The following is a 19,655-nucleotide window of genomic DNA, read 5'->3' as shown; positions in this document are numbered from 1 at the left end:
AAATAGTAAGCTAGCAAACCAGCTAACATCGACAGGACAATAACTATGTTTACAAAAGGTGAAGGGGACTATCATATTTTCTGCAAGTTTATGTGAAGATACAGTGAGGAAGTCACTTTCTCCAAGTTACTTTCATATGGAAAATCCAACAAGTTGGGGGTAAAGCTGGGTTCAAATATCTAGTTCCACGACCCTTCGGGCATTGTACAAGCTGTTGTGAGTATTCAATAAGTACTACTTATGCTAGCAGAAGTCATTAGCAGTAATGTCATACTCATTTAGCTCCCTCCCTAGAAGTTGGTCTAGTGTCCAAGGGGGCAGAGATCTAGGTGATCTGTTCAACCTCTTGGTCAAGAAACTGGGGTGGGGGAGGGAGATGGACAAAATCATTTGAAGCAATTTTTGCCCTGTCATTGAAATTGGTGTCAACATTCAAACAGAAGGTAAATTTAACCATCTCCTCATGAGTTCACAAGGATCACTTGTGGTTTGAAACTCAAACAAATGAAGGTCTCAGTTGGTGTCAGTCCTTGATCCTCAGTGAATAACTTGCACACCTACCACACCAAACTGGGTAATTTCCTCTTGGTTGTTAATGCTGAGTAAGAGACTCCAGCACAGACCAGGAATGGCTGAGAACCATTTACACAATGCACGCATTTCCCCACTACTCCAAGTGTTAAAAATTAAAAAGCTAAACAGAATATGTTAACAGTATACTGTAGATCAGTCAGCAGCTGTAAAGCGAAAGCTTTATGACAACTCAGTTTTAATTCTGATGAAGGGCATCAAACTCTCATACCAGAACGTGCCTCTGATTTGACCTGCTGTACATTTCTGGCATTTCCTTTTTATCCTCAGGCAGAGATCCTGCAAAAAATAGTTTTAATAATTTGTTTCAATTTAAAAATTTAAGTCAGACTAAAAATGTCTGACCAGCTCAAGGTATCATTTCAGGACAGGGGGTGGTGTGGTATAATTCCACACAAGGCAATCATGATGCTACACTAAGGACAGTTTCACATCATCATTTCTGATGATGATTCTGTGAAACATCTTTGAACTGAATTGCAAATTCTCATTAGAATATGTAGCCTGGGAAGTTACAGTCCAATTGCTGCATCGAGTTCAGTATTGCAGCTTCAGCAGCAATCAACATGAAAGATGGATTTCCAAAACCTTTTCCTCAGCTTTGCTTTGTCATTCAATTTGCATACGCTTCTTTCTCTGCCAGGCAATCATGTCAAGTGGTAATTTATTGATGTACTCAGAGCTTGAATTTTACTGTTAAAAATTAAAGGCCATGATGTGGAGATGCCGGCGTTGGACTGGGGTAAGCACAGTAAGAAGTCTCACAACACCAGGTTAAAGTTCAACAGGTTTATTTGACAGCACTAGCTTTCGGAGTCTCAAGCTCCTTCATCAGGTGAGTGAGGACTTGTGTTCACAAACAGGGCATATAAAGACACAAACTCAATTTACAAATGCAGACCATGCAGACGCTGCGACAACGAATGAATGAACACCGCTCGACAATCACCAGGCAGGAGTGTTCCCTTCCAGTCGGGGAACACTTCAGCAGTCATGGGCATTCAGCCTCTGATCTTCGGGTAAGCATTCTCCAAGGTGGCCTTCACGACACACGACAACGCAGAATCGCTGAGCAGAAACTGATAGCCAAGTTCCGCACACGAGGACGGCCTCAACCGGGAACGTGGGTTCATGTCACACTATCTGTAACCCCGACTTGCCTGGGCTTGCAAAATCTCACTTAACTGTCCTGGCTGGAGACAATACACATCTCTTTAACCTGTGCTTAACGCTCTCTCATTGTCTGTACCTTTAAGACTTGATTACCTGTAAAGACTCGCATTCCAACCATTGTTTTGTAAATTGAGTTTGTGTCTTTATATGTCCTGTTTGTGAACACAAGTCCTCACTCACCTGATGAAGGAGCCCGAGACTCCGAAAGCTAGTGCTGCCAAATAAACCTGTTGGACAAATAAACCTGTTGTGAAACTTCTTACAAAATTTAAAGGGACAGCAGCTTTATGTGGCTTAAAACTAAAATTTGAACGTACGTAATGCACTGGGTTTGGTCTATTGTTGGATCTTCATCAGCATTTAAATAAAGTGGCAACCTAACTGCCATTGGTACCCCATGCTGCAGTGCGTACCATCTACAGTGCGTACCGTGCCACAGCACGTACTACTTACAGTGCGTACCGTGCCTACTTCCTACAGTGCATACCGTGCCGCAACACATACCTTCGACAGTGTATGACAGCAGGAGCATCTTTACCACATAGACTGCGGCAGTTCAAGAAAATGGTAACTGATCTTGTCGAGGGCAACTAGGGATGGGAATAAATGCCAGTCTAGCCAACAACATCCATATCCTCAAAATAAATAAAAATAAATACTCGTGACTGCAGCAGCGTTTCATCCAGCTAGCAGCCGCATCTGCACGAATTTCTGGGAATTTACAAAATCTTCAGCTATAAGCAAATCCTTAGAACATGGGTAACAAATTTTTGCACCACTGACCAAAATTACCTACGTGCTGAATGTAAGGATATCAACTGTGATTAAACATACTCCACAAGGTTTTGTCACATTACTTTCGCCATCCTCTAGCCATCCATCCTCATGACGCACTGCCTTCTTACACCAACTGGAAAAGATAAAGACTCACTTGCCAATTGGATGATGCTGGACTGTCAGACAAACAGCCTTTCCTGCGTCACCCACCCTTTGTTTTCAATATTTCTATATCCAGTAAAGAGAAATGCTCAAAGAAAACTTACAAAACTACCTTTTAAAACATCCTTATGATTATTCTTCAGCATTGCACACAACCCAGTGTCCCCTGGACAGTCCAGGCCAATCCTGGACGGTTGGCAACCCTATCTGAATGGCCAGTGAGCAGGAAAACAACATTGGAGGGAGCCTCGAAAAAGAAAATAAAAATTGCCTGGCGGATGAAGAGTCACTGTTTGTTATTTTTGTAAACGACTGGCAGATTTTCCATGGCAAATTTCTTGGACTGGCAGGTGATGCACTGGTTTATAGAGACAGGACTGTTATACCTTGTAACATGCTGCATATTATTCTGCTGCTAATGTGAAGCCCTGGGGATTGTCCTGTGTAGGCGGAGTCTGAATTGTTGTCAATCAGAGCTTAATTGCTGTTTGGTGAGAAGGTGGGTGCACAATTCCAGTTCAGAAAGAAGCGTGAACTAATTGCCTTCCTTACTTTTTTTTTTGATACTCAGGTGCAAGGTTTGAATTCTGACATCCTCACACGCCATCGGTTTTATGAGTCTGCAGTACATGTGCCTACATTCCGAGATTAATTAATTGGCTGAGATCGCCCCAAGTTGTGAAAGGTGTCACATAAATGCAATGCTTCCTTTGCATAGCAGCCAATACATACACAAAGTAATCACTAGGGGGGAGCAACATTTACACTAACCATGCTGCAGGTACAAAATTCTGATGCAAATATTTCATCTCTATGCCGCAGGGCTGGCTTGAATTTGTGCCAATCCAACAAGTTTTAGGGGCTTTTTACAGGGCCTCAGAGAATCCATCATGAGATCAGAAAACTCCCAGACATTCTCGGAGATAAAGGATTATGCCTTATTCTGTCAAAACAAGAATCTGCAGCAAAGAACAATATGGGAGTGATTTGGAAAGTCTGGTGACCAGCTCAGTTCCCAGCATTCATCATGTTTCCCATCAGTACCCAGCATTCATCCAATCTCTTGTTTGTATTCTACATGGGGGTGCAACAAACTACGAGCATCTGGAAACAGGCCAAGGGAAATATTTTAAAGCCTTTTCCTACAGTGCCCCAGAGTCTCTTTCTTACTCCTCTGAAGCCCTTGGAAGGAAAATAAAAACAAAATACATCAACTGACAGACTGAGCTGCAGTCACACCAAGAATGAAATGAATCAAATAAATTCTCCAAGACATAATTGTGCCATTTTTTTTGCATAAAGAAAAGGTTCTTCCCCTTTACACACCTTTTCTTAATAAATCTTCAATACCACCAATATGTGTTATGTGTAGTAGGTCAGATTGCTTGTTAGTGAGGGCAAGCCAGTCATTCAGGAAATTAGAAATTGGTTAGAGAATTCTTAGACCTCTTTTACCTCCATCCAGGAAATTGTTGTGAAAAGATATATAATTTTTCTACAGAATTTCTACAAATGCTCAGGAAACCAAAGCACCAAATTTTCTCTGATAAATTGACTGTGAACTGGGAAGAGACACGGAGAAACTAAAATTAAAAAGGATCTATGTATCTAATGAACCAACACTTGTCTGAGTATTGATTAACTGAGCAATGGCTGGGAAACGGCAAGGATTTATTGAGAGTACACTCTGCATATCGTCTGCTTTCAAAATGTATGCAGATTCTCTCACCAGTAGCTCTTTGCATCTCTTGCAAGTCTCCCTCACCAAAACAGTTGTATCGTACCCTGACAGGAGGCAAGGAGGGGACTTTTATTTGTGACCTGCGAGCATGTTTGAGAGCAGCATTGGATGACTTGCGTTCCGAATTCCCTTCCCCTCTATAAGGGGATTTCTTACCTGGACAGGACATCATTCCAGACAGAGATTTATGCATTGTGTGACGCACAAAGAGATGAGGTCCTGTCACCCTATAGCTCCTTACATGGACAGATTGTGTTCGTACACAAATCACCCGGTGCTGCCAGTTTGAAACTGCCTCAGTTTGTTTCCGTGATAGAACATTCCCTATTAATTTATGTGCAACACTACAAAGTTTACAGCAAGGGTAATTTTTGCTGACATGTTTAATCTGGCAGCCAGTAAGGCAGTTTTACTTTTGCAAATGCGAGTCCTCTATCAGTTTATCATTAGCTGAATTCCACACTTCATCTGGAGTGGCTGCTGGAATCTAACCTTTGCAAACTTTAGAATCCACAAATTCATGCAATCATAGAATAGAATCATAAAATCCCCACAGTGCAGAAGGAGGCCATTTGGCCCATTGAGTCTGCACTGACTCTCCAACAGAGCATCTTACCCAGACCCATCCCCTGCCCTATCCCCATAACCCCACGCATTTATGCCGCTAATCCCCCTCACTAACCGATACATCTTTAGACACTAAGGGCAATTTAGCATGGCGAATCCACCTAACCTGCACATCTTTGGACTGTGGGCGGAAACCGGAGCACCCGGAGGAAACCCACGCAGACACGGGGAGAATGTGCAAACGCCACACAGAGTGACCCACTGTGCCACCGTGCCACTCCGATCTAGAATGCTTCAATTCAAATGAAACTGTAACTTGTTTAAACATGTATCACATACTGAGGGGGGATTTAATGCAGCCAACATGAGCGGGAAACATAGTGGGTGCTGAAATTTCAAATTCCCAAAGGTGGGGTGAAATGCAGATGATGTCAACGCCACATTTGCGTGTCTGCCCCCTCGCTGCTCCCTCACGAGTCCCATCCCTCGCCACGTCCGGCCCCTTGCCATCCCTGCCTCGCCCCCTCGCTACGTCTGGCCTCTCGCCACCCGTTCGTAACATATTTACTCGCCATGTCTTTGATGCTCAGTAGCATCCAACTTTTTAAAATTACATCCTACCTTCAGGATGCAGTCAGCAGTGCACGAGAATCCCGCGGCATTGGCATTCATTTAAAGATGGCATGAAACAGTTGGCAGTTGTGTCTGATGTCAATAGTTTTCTTTGTTGGACTATGCAGCACAAGTGGAGGAAGCAAGAGAATGGCAGCTTGCAGTGAGGCTTGGGTTCAGCCAGGGCGAGTCACTGTGAAGGCGGTATGGGATGGAGTTGAAGACCCAGAGGAAGAGAAAAGGGATCATGGAGGGTGATGTCAGGGACCTGGAGGAGAGCAAGAGAGAAGGGCCTGGCATCCTGGATGTGGGATAGGAATAGTTAAGGTAAGAAAATGAAGGGCCTAGAGGGCATAGAACATAAAACATAGAACATTACAGTGCAGTACAGGCCCTTCGGCCCTCGATATTGCGCTGACCAGTGGTACCAATCTAAAGCCCCTCTAATCTACACTATTCCAATATCATCCATATGTTTATCCAATAACCACTTGAACGCTCTCAACGTTGACGAGTCCACCACTGCTGCAGGCAGGGCATTCCACGCCCTTATTACTCTCTTAGTAAAGAACCTACCTCTAACATCTGTCCTATATCTCTCACCCCTCAATTTAAAGCTATAGCCAAGATCAGTATTGTCCAAATTCCTGTCCATCTTACAGTGCTGGCTGGCTGAGTTCGTATTGGGCTTTGAATTCACGTGCAACCTCCAGTGAGAGTGATCTCAGCCAATATCCTTTACTATGCATAGAAGGGCGGGCCATCTGAACTCTTCAGCCATATTCTATGGAGTGGAGAGTACAACATTAGGCATTAACATGCGTGTTCAATAAACAGAGAAGAAAAAAACACAACATTGTTTATTCTAATGAAGAAAATGTTCCTAACTCCCTGTAACCATCAATGCCTGTATGCGTGAGGTGTGCCAGTATGCTTAGCTCTCTGACTAAGCCAGTCAATAACAATGATTCATATGTGAATAAAGAGAAACCATTGCAATGTGTAATATTTACAATTGAAATTTAAATGTGCAAAAACATCCTCACCGTCTTTGTGTTCTCAAAAAAGCTTAGATTAACAGCAATGGAGTTGGACAGGAAAGTTGTGGCCTTGATGGATGGAGAGCCTCCCTATTTGTCCAGGAGGCTCTTCTATGGCCTGTACCTGCTGCATTGTCAGCTGACAGCAGGTTTCGCCACTGTAAACCTTCCCCCACTATGTGATCACATGTGGCTCCTGAGCACACAGCCAGCACATTACATTTTAGTTGTAACCATGTGGGAACCAGCAAAAAGCAAGGAAGCAGAATCATAGAATCCCGACAGCACAGAAAGAGGTTATTTGACCCATCGAGTCTGCACCGACTCACTGAAAGAGCATCTTATCCAGCTTTACCACGCCTCCCCAACCCTGTAACCCTGCACATTTACCATGGCCAATCTACCTAACCTGCATATCTTTGGGCTGTAGGAGGAAACCAGAACATCCAGAGGAAACCCACTCAGACACGGGGAGAATGTGCAAACTCCACACGGACAGTGACCCAAGCCGGGAATCGAACCTGGGTCCCTGGCGCTGTGAGGCAGTAGTGCTAACCACTGTACCATCCAGAAGTGATGCTCACTCCCTGTTCCAGCATTGGGATTAGCAGGCTCTGGATAAAATTCCTCCTAATCTGTTTTGTGGCGTTAGCACTCCTGCCACAGGATAAATGGTTGTCAGCTTAAGCCCAGGCTAACAGCACAAGATCCCGTGTTGCCACACTGTCGGAGGTATTGCCCTTCAATTATTGCTGTAGTTCAGGTGAATGTCGAGGGTCCCATGGTTTCATATGAAAAGCAGCAATCTGGTCCCGAGGCAACAGCACCAAAAAACAGGTGAAATTGGTCATTCAGCTTCTTGCTGTTTGAGGGATCTTCAGTTCATGAAATGGATGCCATATTTGCCTACACAACAGCAGTCATAGCATATTAAAATAATTAATGGTTTGAGGAGTGTCTGATGTGTGATAGGTGTTATATAAATGCAAGTCTCTTTTTTGTCACTTAATTTTTGAACCACAGCAGACCATTAGGCAAGTGCACTTCTGATAAGAAAGTGTGGGATGTATTTTTGGTATCAGGATTGTCCTGTATTCCTAGTGCCAAACAGTACCACAAGGCTGCCTTTCCCTGTGCTGCTGTGTATTCTCTGGATAATTTGGAGGTTTTGCACACAGAAGCCAAGAGAAACACCACTCTCAGTCCAGCTTTAATTCTACTCAGTGACTAAATGCTAAATACTGCTGACCCCAGGGAATAAATACAAGCAGTTTAGACAGAACTGCGAATTTACTTCAATTTATAATGCGTGCTTGTGCCCTGAAGGGAATCGGCAATGACACTGCTTATTATAAAGAGAGGGAAAGCTGCAGTGAAATGATTTGAAGTGATTGACAAGGGGGAGATTGGAGAGTGAACGAAGAAATGGTGTCAGATTTTCTCCTTGTTTTGTCATTTCCCGAAAAGAATTATTTGTCCTTTGCTGACTTAACTTGAAAACGAGAACTTGAAAAATAGCATTAATTTAAAATCTAACCTTTTCTATCCTAAATCCCAATGTTTTTGGTACCTTAAGTTGAGCCCCAGGACTAGGAAAGCAGTTTGCATCTCCACTGGCTTTTTAAAAATTCTACCAGCATGTTGCTGTGAAATCATTTCTGATGATGAATCACACACCGCCTGTGACACACTGCAGCAAATATGTGCAGCTGTATCTACTGTCCTGCCTACAGCACCACTCTGTGGTGGGCTGGAGATGAACAGGTCAGGACAGAATACCTGTTCCGTCAAAATCATGATTTATAGCAACAATAGATGTTGCTGCAATGGAGGCTGCAGGGAAGTGTGGTGAAGAATATGTACTGGGTGGTAACAGTCAACTATGCCTGGCTTCCCACAGGCCATCCTCAGGGGATCACATCAGTGTTTTGACTGGCAGTGCAGAGGTGGGTGTATTGTGTAATCTGGTATAGCCTAATAATCGGTCTCCGTCAACCAAGTAAACTGGCTGTCATCACATCTCTGCTTTGTTGCTCAGTACCTGCTTTCAAGAAAAATCAAATCACACTCAACAGTGTCACTGGGACAATGAGTGACACCTAGTGATGTAACGCTCTGGCGGTCTTCGCTCAGTCGTAATATTCTTGCTCCCGAGTGAAGGCCTCGGGTTTAAGCACCACTATAAGGACGTGAGTATTAAATGTAGGCTTTTTGCTTCAGCCGAGTCCTGAGGCAGCACTTCACTGTTGGAAGATGCTCTGATTTTTTTGGATGATGTGCGAACATTTCACCTTCCCTCTCAGACAAAGGATTCCTTGGCATGATTTGGGCACGAGTCCTGGACAACATTCATCCCTTACCCAGCACCACTGATATAGATGCCAAACTCTGGAAAACAATTACAATCCCAAAATATGACACTGGCGTCAAGTTGCTTTGCTGCCAGGAGCAATTCAAGGGCAGCCGAGTGTAAACAATGTTGCAACGGTGGGAGGTTGGGATTGCCAAGTGTCAGAGGTGGGATTTAGGTTCACTTTCTCAGCCTTTTGGCTGAGATCAAGTGTAGTATCAACATGCTGTGCTTGGTTGAAGTCATTAGGTTACATTTTAGATTCATTTGAAGCAATTTTTAAAAGCAGCATCTCAGCCTTTTGGCTAAGATGCAAATGAGATCAAGCCTTGGAGGAGGTGCAATGCCTACTCCAATCAGCTTAGATCATGTAGATCAAGCCCAAGACAGGAGGTGAGAGCCCTGTCTTGTCAGCTTGGTAGTCATGATGTGGAGATGCCGGCGTTGGGCTGGGGTAAGCACAGTAAGAAGTCTCACAACAACAGGTTGAAGTCCAACAGGTTTATTTGGTAGCAAATACCATAAGCTTTCGGAGCGCTGCCCCTTCGTCAGATGGAGTGGAAATCTGTTCTCCAACAGTGCACAGAGACACAGAAATCAAGTTACAGAATACTAATTAGAATGCAAATCTCTACAGCCAGCCCGGTCTTAAAGGTACAGATAATGTGGGTGGAGGGAACATTAAACACAGGTTAAAGAGATGTGTATTGTCTCCAGACAGAACAGCTAGTAAGATTCTGAAAGATCAGGGGGAAAGCTGTAGGGGTTACTGATAATGTGACATAAATCCAACATCCCGGTTTAGGCCGTCCTCATGTGTGCGGAACTTGGCTATCAGTTTCTGCTCAGCGACTCTGCGCTGTCGTGTGTCGTGAAGGCCGCCTTGGAGAATGCTTACCTGAAGATCCAAGGCTGAATGCCCGTGACTGCTGAAGTGCTCCCCCACAGGAAGAGAACAGTCTTGCCTGGTGATTGTCACCTGGTGGAGACAATACACATCTCTTTAACCTGTGTTTAATGTTCCCTCCACCCACATTATCTGTACCTTTAAGACCTGGCTGGCTGTAGAGATTTGCATTCTAATTAGTATTCTGTAACTTGATTTCTGTGTCTCTGTGCACTGTTGGAGAACAGATTTCCACTCCATCTGACGAAGGGGCAGCGCTCCGAAAGCTTATGGTATTTGCTACCAAATAAACCTGTTGGACTTTAACCTGGTGTTGTGAGACTTCTTACTTGTCAGCTTGGATCAGGAATGTCTCAACTTGTTGAGACTCTGAATTGGACTTGATTTGATTGAATTGGAATAAAAACAAATAAAAACTGTAGCGTGATAGAAAGCAAGGGGGCATAATTCGGAGGTAAGTCAATCGAGCCTCCTTAGGATGAGGAAAATTACTCCATGAATTACAACATAACCACAGTCTTACCAGAATCTTTCCACTTATAAAAGGGTAAAGTTACAAAAATTTACCATGGCCTTGACGAGGCCTCAATTATTCCACTGAGCACAAGTTACCAACCCACGAAACAGCCTGAAATAGAAATTTGCTGGTTGTGAAGCGAGAGTGTTGTAGTTGAAGGTTCTGGCATATAATGGGTTAATGTGGGACCGATTACAGTACAGCCCACATAATGGTGGAACAGAACTCATGACCCACACCTGTAATGTGACGCCACTGTTTAAAAAAGGAGGCAGTCAAAAGGCAGGTAATTACAGGCCGGCTAGCTTAACATCCGTAGTTGGGAAAATGCTGGAATCTATCATAAAGGAAGAAATAGCAGGACACCTGGATAAGAATGGTTCAATCAAGCAGACGCAGCATGGATTCAGGAAGGGAAAGTCACGTTTGACTAATTTACTGGAGTTTTTTGAGGAGGTGACGAGTGCAGTTGACAGAGGGGAACCGGTGGATGTATTGTATTTGGATTTCCAGAAGGCTTTCGATAAGGTGCCTCACAAAAGGTTACTGCAAAAGATAAAAGTGCACGGAGTTGGGGGTAAAGTGTTAGCGTGGATTGAAGATTGGCTATCTAACAGAAAACAGAGAGTACGTATAAATGGGTGTTTTTCTGGTTGGCAATCCATGACTAGTGGCGTGCCGCAGGGATCGGTGCTGGGGCCTCAACTATTTACCATATACATAGACAATCTGGAGGAGGGGACTGACTGTAGGGTAACAAAGTTTGCGGATGACACAAAGATGAGTGGGAAAGCAAATTGCGTGGAGGACACAGAGTCTGCAGAGAGATTTGGATAGGCTAAGTGAGTGGGCAAGAATCTGGCAGATGGAGTATAACGTTGGTAAGTGTGAGGTTATCCACTTTGGAAGGAATAATAGGAAAAGGGACTATTATTTAAACGGTGAAAAATTACAACATGCTACTGTGCAGAGGGACCTGGGAGTCCTTGTGCATGAATCACAAAAACACAGTTTGCAGGTGCAGCAGGTGGTCAAGAAGGCAAATGGAATGTTGGCCTTTATCGCGAGAGGGATGGAGTATAGAAGCAGGGTGGTCATGCTGCAACTGTACAAGGTGCTGGTGAGGCCGCACTTAGAGTACTGTGTACAGTTTTGGTCCCCTTATTTAAGAAAGGATGTATTGGCTTTGGAAGGGGTGCAGAGAAGGTTCACTAGGTTGATTCCGGAGATGAGGGGTGTAGCTTATGAGGAGCGATTGAGCAGACTGGGCCTGTACTCCTTGGAGTTTAGAAGGTTGAGGGGAGATCTTATAGAGACATATAAGATAATGAAGGGGCTAGACAGGGTAGAAACATCGAGATTGTTTCCACTTATAATGGAAACAAGAACTAGGGGGCATCGCCTCAAAATACAGGGGAGTCAATTTAGAACAGAGTTGAGGAGGAACTTCTTCTCCCAGAGGGTAGTGAAGCTTTGGAATTCTCTGCCCAATGAAGTGGTAGAGGCTACCTCATTAAATGTGTTTAAGTCACAGATAGATAGGTTTTTAGCCAATAAGGAAATTAAAGGTTATGGGGAGCGGGCGGGTAAGTGGAACTGAACCCACTATCAGGTCAGCCATGGTCTTATTGAATAGCGGAGCAGGCTTGAGGGGCCAGATGGCCTACTGCTGCTTCTATTTCTTATGTTCTTATGTTCTAGCAGTCAGTATAGTGTGGGATAGAGAGGTGTGTAGAAACAAGCATGGAAACAGCTCCTAGCTTGGACCTTTACTGTACCTATGTATATAGTTTCTAGGAGTCAATAACTTCTGACTGTTGAACTACCCAAGACTATGAATATCTTACTGGACGATGCCTAACACTATTCTAGTCATTGCTCAAACTTCATGATAAGTGGAATCTGGGAGCTGTGATCTGATCAAGGAGCTCTGAGCACCAAGGAGTTATCAGGCTGCTATTCACCTATCTTGGTTGTGTAATGGTGGGGGGAGTGCCAAGCAGAGGATGGAAGAGAAGGTTGACTTTTCTCATGCAGCTCTGAGAGCCCTGGTCTTACTGCAGCTTTGACAGAAGCCTGGGAGATGGTTTCCTGTTTGGCACAGGAGTGATCTGGGGAGGCTGAAGAATGCAAGAGAGGGGGAAACATTTTTAAAAAAGTTAAAGTAAATAAATCACAACAAAGCCAGTGTAGTTTATCACTATGATTTCAAACTGCTGAATTAGATTACAGCCTTGAAATAATTCTCAGATATTTGTAAAGAAAATTTGTTCACCACGACTGCCTCACACCGCCAGGGACCCGGATTCAATTCCAGCCTCAAGTCACTCACTGTGTGGAGTTTGTATGTTCTCCCCATGTCTGTGTGGGTTCCCTCTGGATGCTCCAGTTTCCTCCCACACTCCAAAGATGTGCGGGTTAGGTGGATTGGCCATGCTAAATTTCCCCTTAGTGTCAGGAGGACTAGCAGGGTAAATACATGGGATTACGGGTATAGGGCCTGGGTGAGATTGTTGTCAGTGCAGGTTTGATGGGCCAAATGGCCTCCTTCTGCACTGTAGGATTCTATAAGATTTACATTTCCTGAGGGTTTTTTTGGTGAGCAACTCTCTGCAGTAAATGCTAAATGCGAAAGCCCATCGAAAAAGTTCAACTCCCTGAGTCACAGCTGGTGCGTCTGCCCACTACTGGGAACTGTAGCCAGCTTTGGCAAACACAGATCCTCAAACTCACTCCTGGTGTAACCTACAACAAGCTAACCTTTCACCATGGGAGGCATGGCCTGGGTCTTTAAAGCAGAGGGTTACAGCACTTGTGGGGAGGAGAACAGATTCCTTCTCAGTCAGTTTTCAATCTGTATCTGACCCTGCAGCAATTGATCCGGGTCAATTAGACATGGACATTCACATTGCAGTATTGTAACACAAGTTAAACTGAGAAATAGATTGCAGTGCTCTGGATTACTGGAGAAAGGCTATTTCCAGTACAATTCAGTGAAAAACATAAACATGTAATCAACTTTTATGGCACAAGAGCAAAGCAACATTCAAACCAAAACCTTTCCAAGCACTTTCGTATCAATTACCATATTTTGAAACTGGCTAGCACACAGAGGTTTGGGTGCAGAATTCCATATTAACTCAGAACACCATTGAGCAGTAGAGTCTGCTGGGCTGCAGAAGCTATTGATATAGAAACCGTGTCAAATTATTTTAACATCCAGGTCATTAGCTCGCTTAGCAATACATCATTCTAAACAGTCTGCATAGATGCGGTTCCTAGCTCTCAGCATTAACTGACTCCTCTGAAGTTAAGCTTTATCTCCTCACAGATCTCAATGGGTTGATTAGAAAGATAAATGTGATTCAGTAGAAAGATTTGTGTTCACTAGTGAGACTGACCCTGTAAAGGGTCAGTGGAGTGTTCGTATCATAAACTGGTTAACACACATGGGTACACAGAAAAAAAATGTTGCAAATAAAATGGAGATTGGGACGGTTACAGTAAATAACATTTTACCTCAACCATAGCAAATTGAGGCTGACAAATGCCAATAATCTTACAGGCCTGCAATTGTATTTTATATAAACAAACAGGGAATCATAGAAGCCCTACACAGTGCAGAAGGAGGCCATTTGGCCCATCAAGCTTGCACCGACAACAATCCCACCCAGGCCTTAACCCCATAACCCATTTACCTTGCTAATCCCCCTGACACTAAGGGACAATTTAGCATGGCCAATCAAGCTAATCTGCACATCTTTGGACTGTGTCAGGAAACCAGAGCACCCAGAGGAAACCTACACAGACATGGGAGAACGTGCAAACTCCACACAGTAACCTGAGGCCGGAATGGAACCTGGATCCCTGGCGCTGAGAGGCAGCAGTGCTAACCACTGTGCCACAGTGCCACACCTTTTGCTCAGTTAGATCGTCTCCACCTTTGTCACCTGTTTTGCAAACATGGTGAATCACTTCCATCTATCCCTTCTTCCACTGGAATGTGACAAATATCCCATGAATTTATTCCAAGTTTCCAGCTCCAATTCCAAATGCAAGGCAGCTGACAAGAGACCTGTTTACTTTGGCAAAGAGTGCAATTCTAAGAGCTAATGTTAACAGATATTCTACCACACATCTGGGCCACATATCCTGTTGTACCAGTTATTGTATCACACATCTGGTATGGGTATCTCAATACTACCAGGCATTGTAGCACACATCTGGGTTGAATGTTGATGATATTCCTGGATTCCCTCGCCTGAACCTTAACTCTTAATTCCATTTTCTCCACCATTCCACCATCTTCTTACTTCCGTGCATCTGCTTTCCATAAGAATTACCATCTCTCACTGAAGGGCTATAACAACCAACTCAACCCACTGGCTCCATCAACAGCCTGGCATCTGCTGGCTGATCTGGCTCAACAGCTTAAACTGAACTTTGCCTCTTTCGTTCTTAACAAAACTATCTTAGTCATCTTGCTCCACTTCCATCCCCTTCCACCACATCAGACATCAGATGGAGGAGCTCATGGATTTTTTGTTCTCTCTCAGATTTGTGACTATCTGCTTGGCTGCTTCAGCCTCTCACTCCACAATCAATCTCAATGTGCTCGCTGCCAAAACTCTATCCTCAACACTCCAACAATGTTTAGGGTGGAGATGAGGAGATCCTAGAACGGTTGGATGATTATCTTACTAAAGATACACAGATCACGGGTGTTGTTTGATTAGGGATAGAGGGCATCGACAGAGGGATGGCAGAGACACGGAGTCAGTAGTTAGGAGGCCAAGGTAAATAATGCTGCATCCTGTGAATTAAGCTACTATCAAGGAAAATATCTGCATCTTGTTTCATGCTTCACTATCTGGCTTGGACCCAAATATCAGACCTCACCAGTTCTTCCACATGATTTCTGCTTCCTTGGCTTCTCTTGGAGTTTATCTCCTGGGGAGGAATCTTGTTGAGGCATTGCGCCTCCTGCAGGTAAGAGACCCAGGGCTGTCTCTTTTCACTAAGGCCCATTGAACCACATGTCAATCAGAGAGTGACAAGGCCAGCAGCAGGCCTTCCCCTGGAATCAAGACCCTGGGATGGATGTCCTGCCCACCAAGAGCTACCAGATAATCTGAGGTTGGCAGCTCTTGTGCTCAGCAGCACCGCATGGGAGACTGTGGCTGCTGCCGACAGGACAGGCACTGGAGTCCTTGGATCACCAAGGGACCCAGGCCACAGGTAAGTAACAGCGGCGGAGAGGGTAGTTTTGTGGTGTGGGGGGTTGTAGGATGAGGGGATTGCTGCTGACACCATCCCCCCTGAGGAATGACGGGGGGATGGTGTCAGCAGCAAGGACAGGAGAGAGTTCTCAGCAGTCACCCACCTTCTCCTGGTCAGAGGCACTGAGCGCAGTTGGGTTCATAGCAGAGGCAGCAGGATGAAGCCCTGAAGTGGTCACCTGATGGTCCTTCCTGGAGGCGGGGAGGTGGCGGGGTTCCAGTACATCACCATCCCACCTAATGGAGTGCTCTTCCCACCTTCCAGCTGGCCAGTTTCCAGTACTGATCACTAAATTAGTCTTCCCTGGTCAGGTGCACATTGATATCGTCAACTGTTCCCGCCACTTTCACAACTGACAAAACCACCTTGCCGTCCTCTCCAAGTTCCAGCTCATTTCCCATCTCTCAGAAATGTGTTAGAATGCAACTCCATTTCCACCACTCTTGCCACTCCCTATTTGCCACTTTCCATTCAGAGGATTAAGATTCCCTGGTTGAAGTTACTGCAGACATTTTATGTAACTGTGATTACGCCACATTCTCTCTCTCTGTCTGTCTTTCTCTGCCATGTTGTAGGGTTTGATTCAGCAGATCACAGGATTCCTCCTGCATCACCTCTCCTCCAGGGTACAGGCACAAGAACATGCTGGAGGATAGGAAGTCTGCAAGGGATGAGTGGATTAGGATATAGATCAAGAAGTTCATGTAGAGTGGGGCTTAAGAGACAGACAAGGAGGTCATTGGAGAAGTCATGTTTGGAGGAGATGAGGTATGCGAGATGAGGGTTTCAGCAGCAGGGGATCAGATAGTGATGGAGATGGCAATATTGACATAGTGGAAGCAGGCGGTGTTTGTGATGGACTGGATGTGGAGTTTGAACCACAGCTCAGGGTTAAGCAGTACATCATCAGATTGAGATTAAGTTGACATCCAAAGAAGGGAATGGGATTGGGGTACAATGCATGGAGTTTCTGGTGTTGACCAACCAGGATGGCATTGTTCTTACCCACGTTGAGCTACAAAACATGTTGACTAATCCACAACCTAATGACAGAAATGCAGTCAACAACATGACTAGATACAAGGGCAGTTTGGAGGATATTTTTTAAAACTGTATTCTTTCTCTGGATGTGGGCATCACCGCCACTGTCCACTCTCATCACCCTGATAATTGCAGATTTCCTATCCACCAGCACACTAACTTCAAAATCACCAATCACGTCTTCACATCCCACTATGACCTTGCTCCTCCCTCACTTTGAAACGTCCTTCATCTGTGTTCATCTCTGCTTGTTGACTCCTGGTTCACTATCACTCCCAATCAAAGATATGCAGGTTAGGTGTACTGGCCATGTTAAACTGCACTTAGTGTCCCAAGATATGTAGGTTAGGGGGAGTTGCGGGGTCAATGCATGGCGGTATGGGGAAAAAGGTGGGGGGGTGAGCCCACGTAAGATGCTCTTTCGGAGGGTCGGCGCAGATTCAATGGACCCAATGGCCTCCTTCTCCACTGTACCGTGGGGCGGCATGGTAGCACAGTGGTTAGCACTGCTGCTTCACAGCTCCAGGGACCTGGGTTCGATTCCCGGCTTGGGTCACTATCTGTGTGGAGTTTGCACATTCTCCTCGTGTCTGCATGGGTTTCCTCCAGGTGCTCTGGTTTCCTCCCACAGTCCAAAGATGTGCGGGTTAGGTTGATTGGCCATGCTAAAAAAAAATTGCCCTTAGTGTTCTGAGATGTGTAGGTTAGAGGGATTAGTGGGTAAATATGTAGGGATATGGGGGTAGGGCCTGGGTGGGATTGTGGTTGGTGCAGACTCGATGGGCCGAATGGCCTCTTTCTGTACTGTAGGGCTTCTATGATTTCTATGAGGTAGGGTTCTATGATTCTATGATCAGTGGCAGAACTTAGAATCATTATTTCCACAAATTCAACCTTCATGTCAAGTCCTTCACCTTGCTACATTTCCCCTCACCTTCAAAATCCAAAATGGGTGGTGAAAAAGAAGTTACAGGAAGTGAATAAGAATTTGGGAAAGGGAGAGACAAGAAAACATTTCCAAAGAAAATTGAGACTTTATGCATAACATCTTGAAACCCAGTTAAGTAAACAGTCAATTAAAATGTGATGTAGACATGGATTGGTATGTAATGTAGCTTCTTTGGATATACAACGAGCTGTGTAGACTTTTCACAGGGATATACACCTTTGAATTGACTCCAATATCTGCGAAGGGGATTAAGTGCAGCTTTGGCTCAAATCCATAGCTGTGCGATTATAGTGAAATAAGTTAGTGCGTTCTGACAGTGAGGCACAAACCAATTTTTTGAGAATATCACTGGAATAGGAAAGACCATCCAGTTATTTAGTTTTCATAAATCCTTTTGGATTAACTGGGCAAACATCTCACCACGGTCTGTGGATCTAGTTGTGTACATAAGGATTGCTGTATTTGGCCGCATAACAAAAATCAGTGCACTTCAGATATTTAATTACACATGAAGATGGGTGGGCTCTTTTTGAGACGTCGAAGTATGAATGGAAGTCGCTTTTTAAAGTAAAACCTGTGTCAAATTGATTGGAAGTCGATGAACATCCCCTCAGTGGATTACAAACTCCTGATCCCACTCAGGGTGCACATATCATAAAGCATAAAAATAAAAAGGACAGTGTCATTTTTGCCTTCGGAACCCTACAACCAGTTTACTGCCTACCACCTTTTGCTGACCACCTGTATTTATAACTTGTGAATTTTCATCTCAATTTCTGTTGATATTTTTGATGTCAGGTACCACCTATTACCAAGCTTGCAATATTATCAGATTCATTCATTTTGGAAATTATAGGAACATTCACCATTTCTTAATCTCAAATCATTTTATTCCCAAAATCGTCCCCCATTCATGGACTCTCAGGTACAGCAATCTGAAATAAGGGGTCACATTAGAAACGTTAACCTATGTCTCTCTTTTATTTCTCAATAATGGGTGTTTCAGCAAAATACTCGGTACGTCCTCCAGATACATTCCAAAATCATCCTGACAACCAGGGAAATGTATGCAGAAGACACCTCTCCAACTGGAAAACACAAAAATTAAAACAGCCCAACTTGGACTCTTGCACCCTTCCTTCATTGTCATGACAACATCCTGAAGCTCCTGTTCTAACAGCACCAACAGATGGGCTGCAGCGATTTCAGAAACAGGATCATAACTTCTCAATGGCAACTAGAGATGGGCAATAAACGTTCGCCTTTCTCATGATGCCCATATTCAATGAATGATCGTTAAGAAGCTAATCCTCTCATTACCCACTATCGAGAGGCTGTATTAGTCCCTTTTTGGAATTGGAGAATTTCTCTCAAATGTTTTCTGTAGTTTAATGCCTCTGAGAAGTCAGACTGCAACAGCTGGTTTGAGACTGGCCTTTAAACAGAGGTTTCACTGTATGATTTCCTCCCTTAGGCAGACCAATGCCATTTCCATGAACAAGGTTGATGTCAACTCAGTTTGAAGTACATCTGTTCCAAGTCAAACTGAACTGTGCCAACACCTCGAGAGCTAACGCTCCTTTTCCAACAGACTATGATTGCACTCTGATTTTGTTTTTCCAAAAATACTTTTGCTAGTTCCATTTGTTAAAGCTACAACACGGCTGATTTTGGGCTAAAAATTGTAGTGATAGCCAATTAAAGCTTAAAGATTCTTTATTTGATGCCTGGGTGTAAAACTGGCATTGTGGATCATGGAAATCATAGAAACGCTACAGCACAGAAAGAGGCCATTCGGCCCATCGAGTCTGCACCGACCACAATCCCACCCAGGCCCTACCCCCATATCCCAACATATTTTACCCACTAATCCCTCTAACCTACGCATCTCAGGACACTAAGGGCAATTTTAGCATGGCCAATCAACCTAACCCACACATCTTTGGAC

At 44.3% G+C, this 19,655-nt stretch overlaps 1 protein-coding gene and 1 non-coding gene across 2 annotated transcripts in view; one reads left to right on the top strand and one right to left on the bottom strand.

Moving 5' to 3' along the window:
• Positions 1–19,655, bottom strand: part of ripor1 (RHO family interacting cell polarization regulator 1) — a 320,548-nt gene that overhangs the window by 261,375 nt on the left and 39,518 nt on the right. The window lies entirely within an intron of this gene.
• Positions 9,193–9,383, top strand: LOC144493288 (U2 spliceosomal RNA). The gene has a single exon (XR_013497724.1). It is a non-coding gene; the product is annotated as a U2 spliceosomal RNA (small nuclear RNA).

This window comes from Mustelus asterias, chromosome 4 (genome assembly GCF_964213995.1).
Source record: "Mustelus asterias chromosome 4, sMusAst1.hap1.1, whole genome shotgun sequence".
NCBI classification, from domain to species: Eukaryota; Metazoa; Chordata; class Chondrichthyes; order Carcharhiniformes; family Triakidae; genus Mustelus; species Mustelus asterias.
The sequence above is the reverse complement of the archived record's forward strand: the minus strand, read 5'-3'. Positions and strand labels throughout refer to the sequence as shown.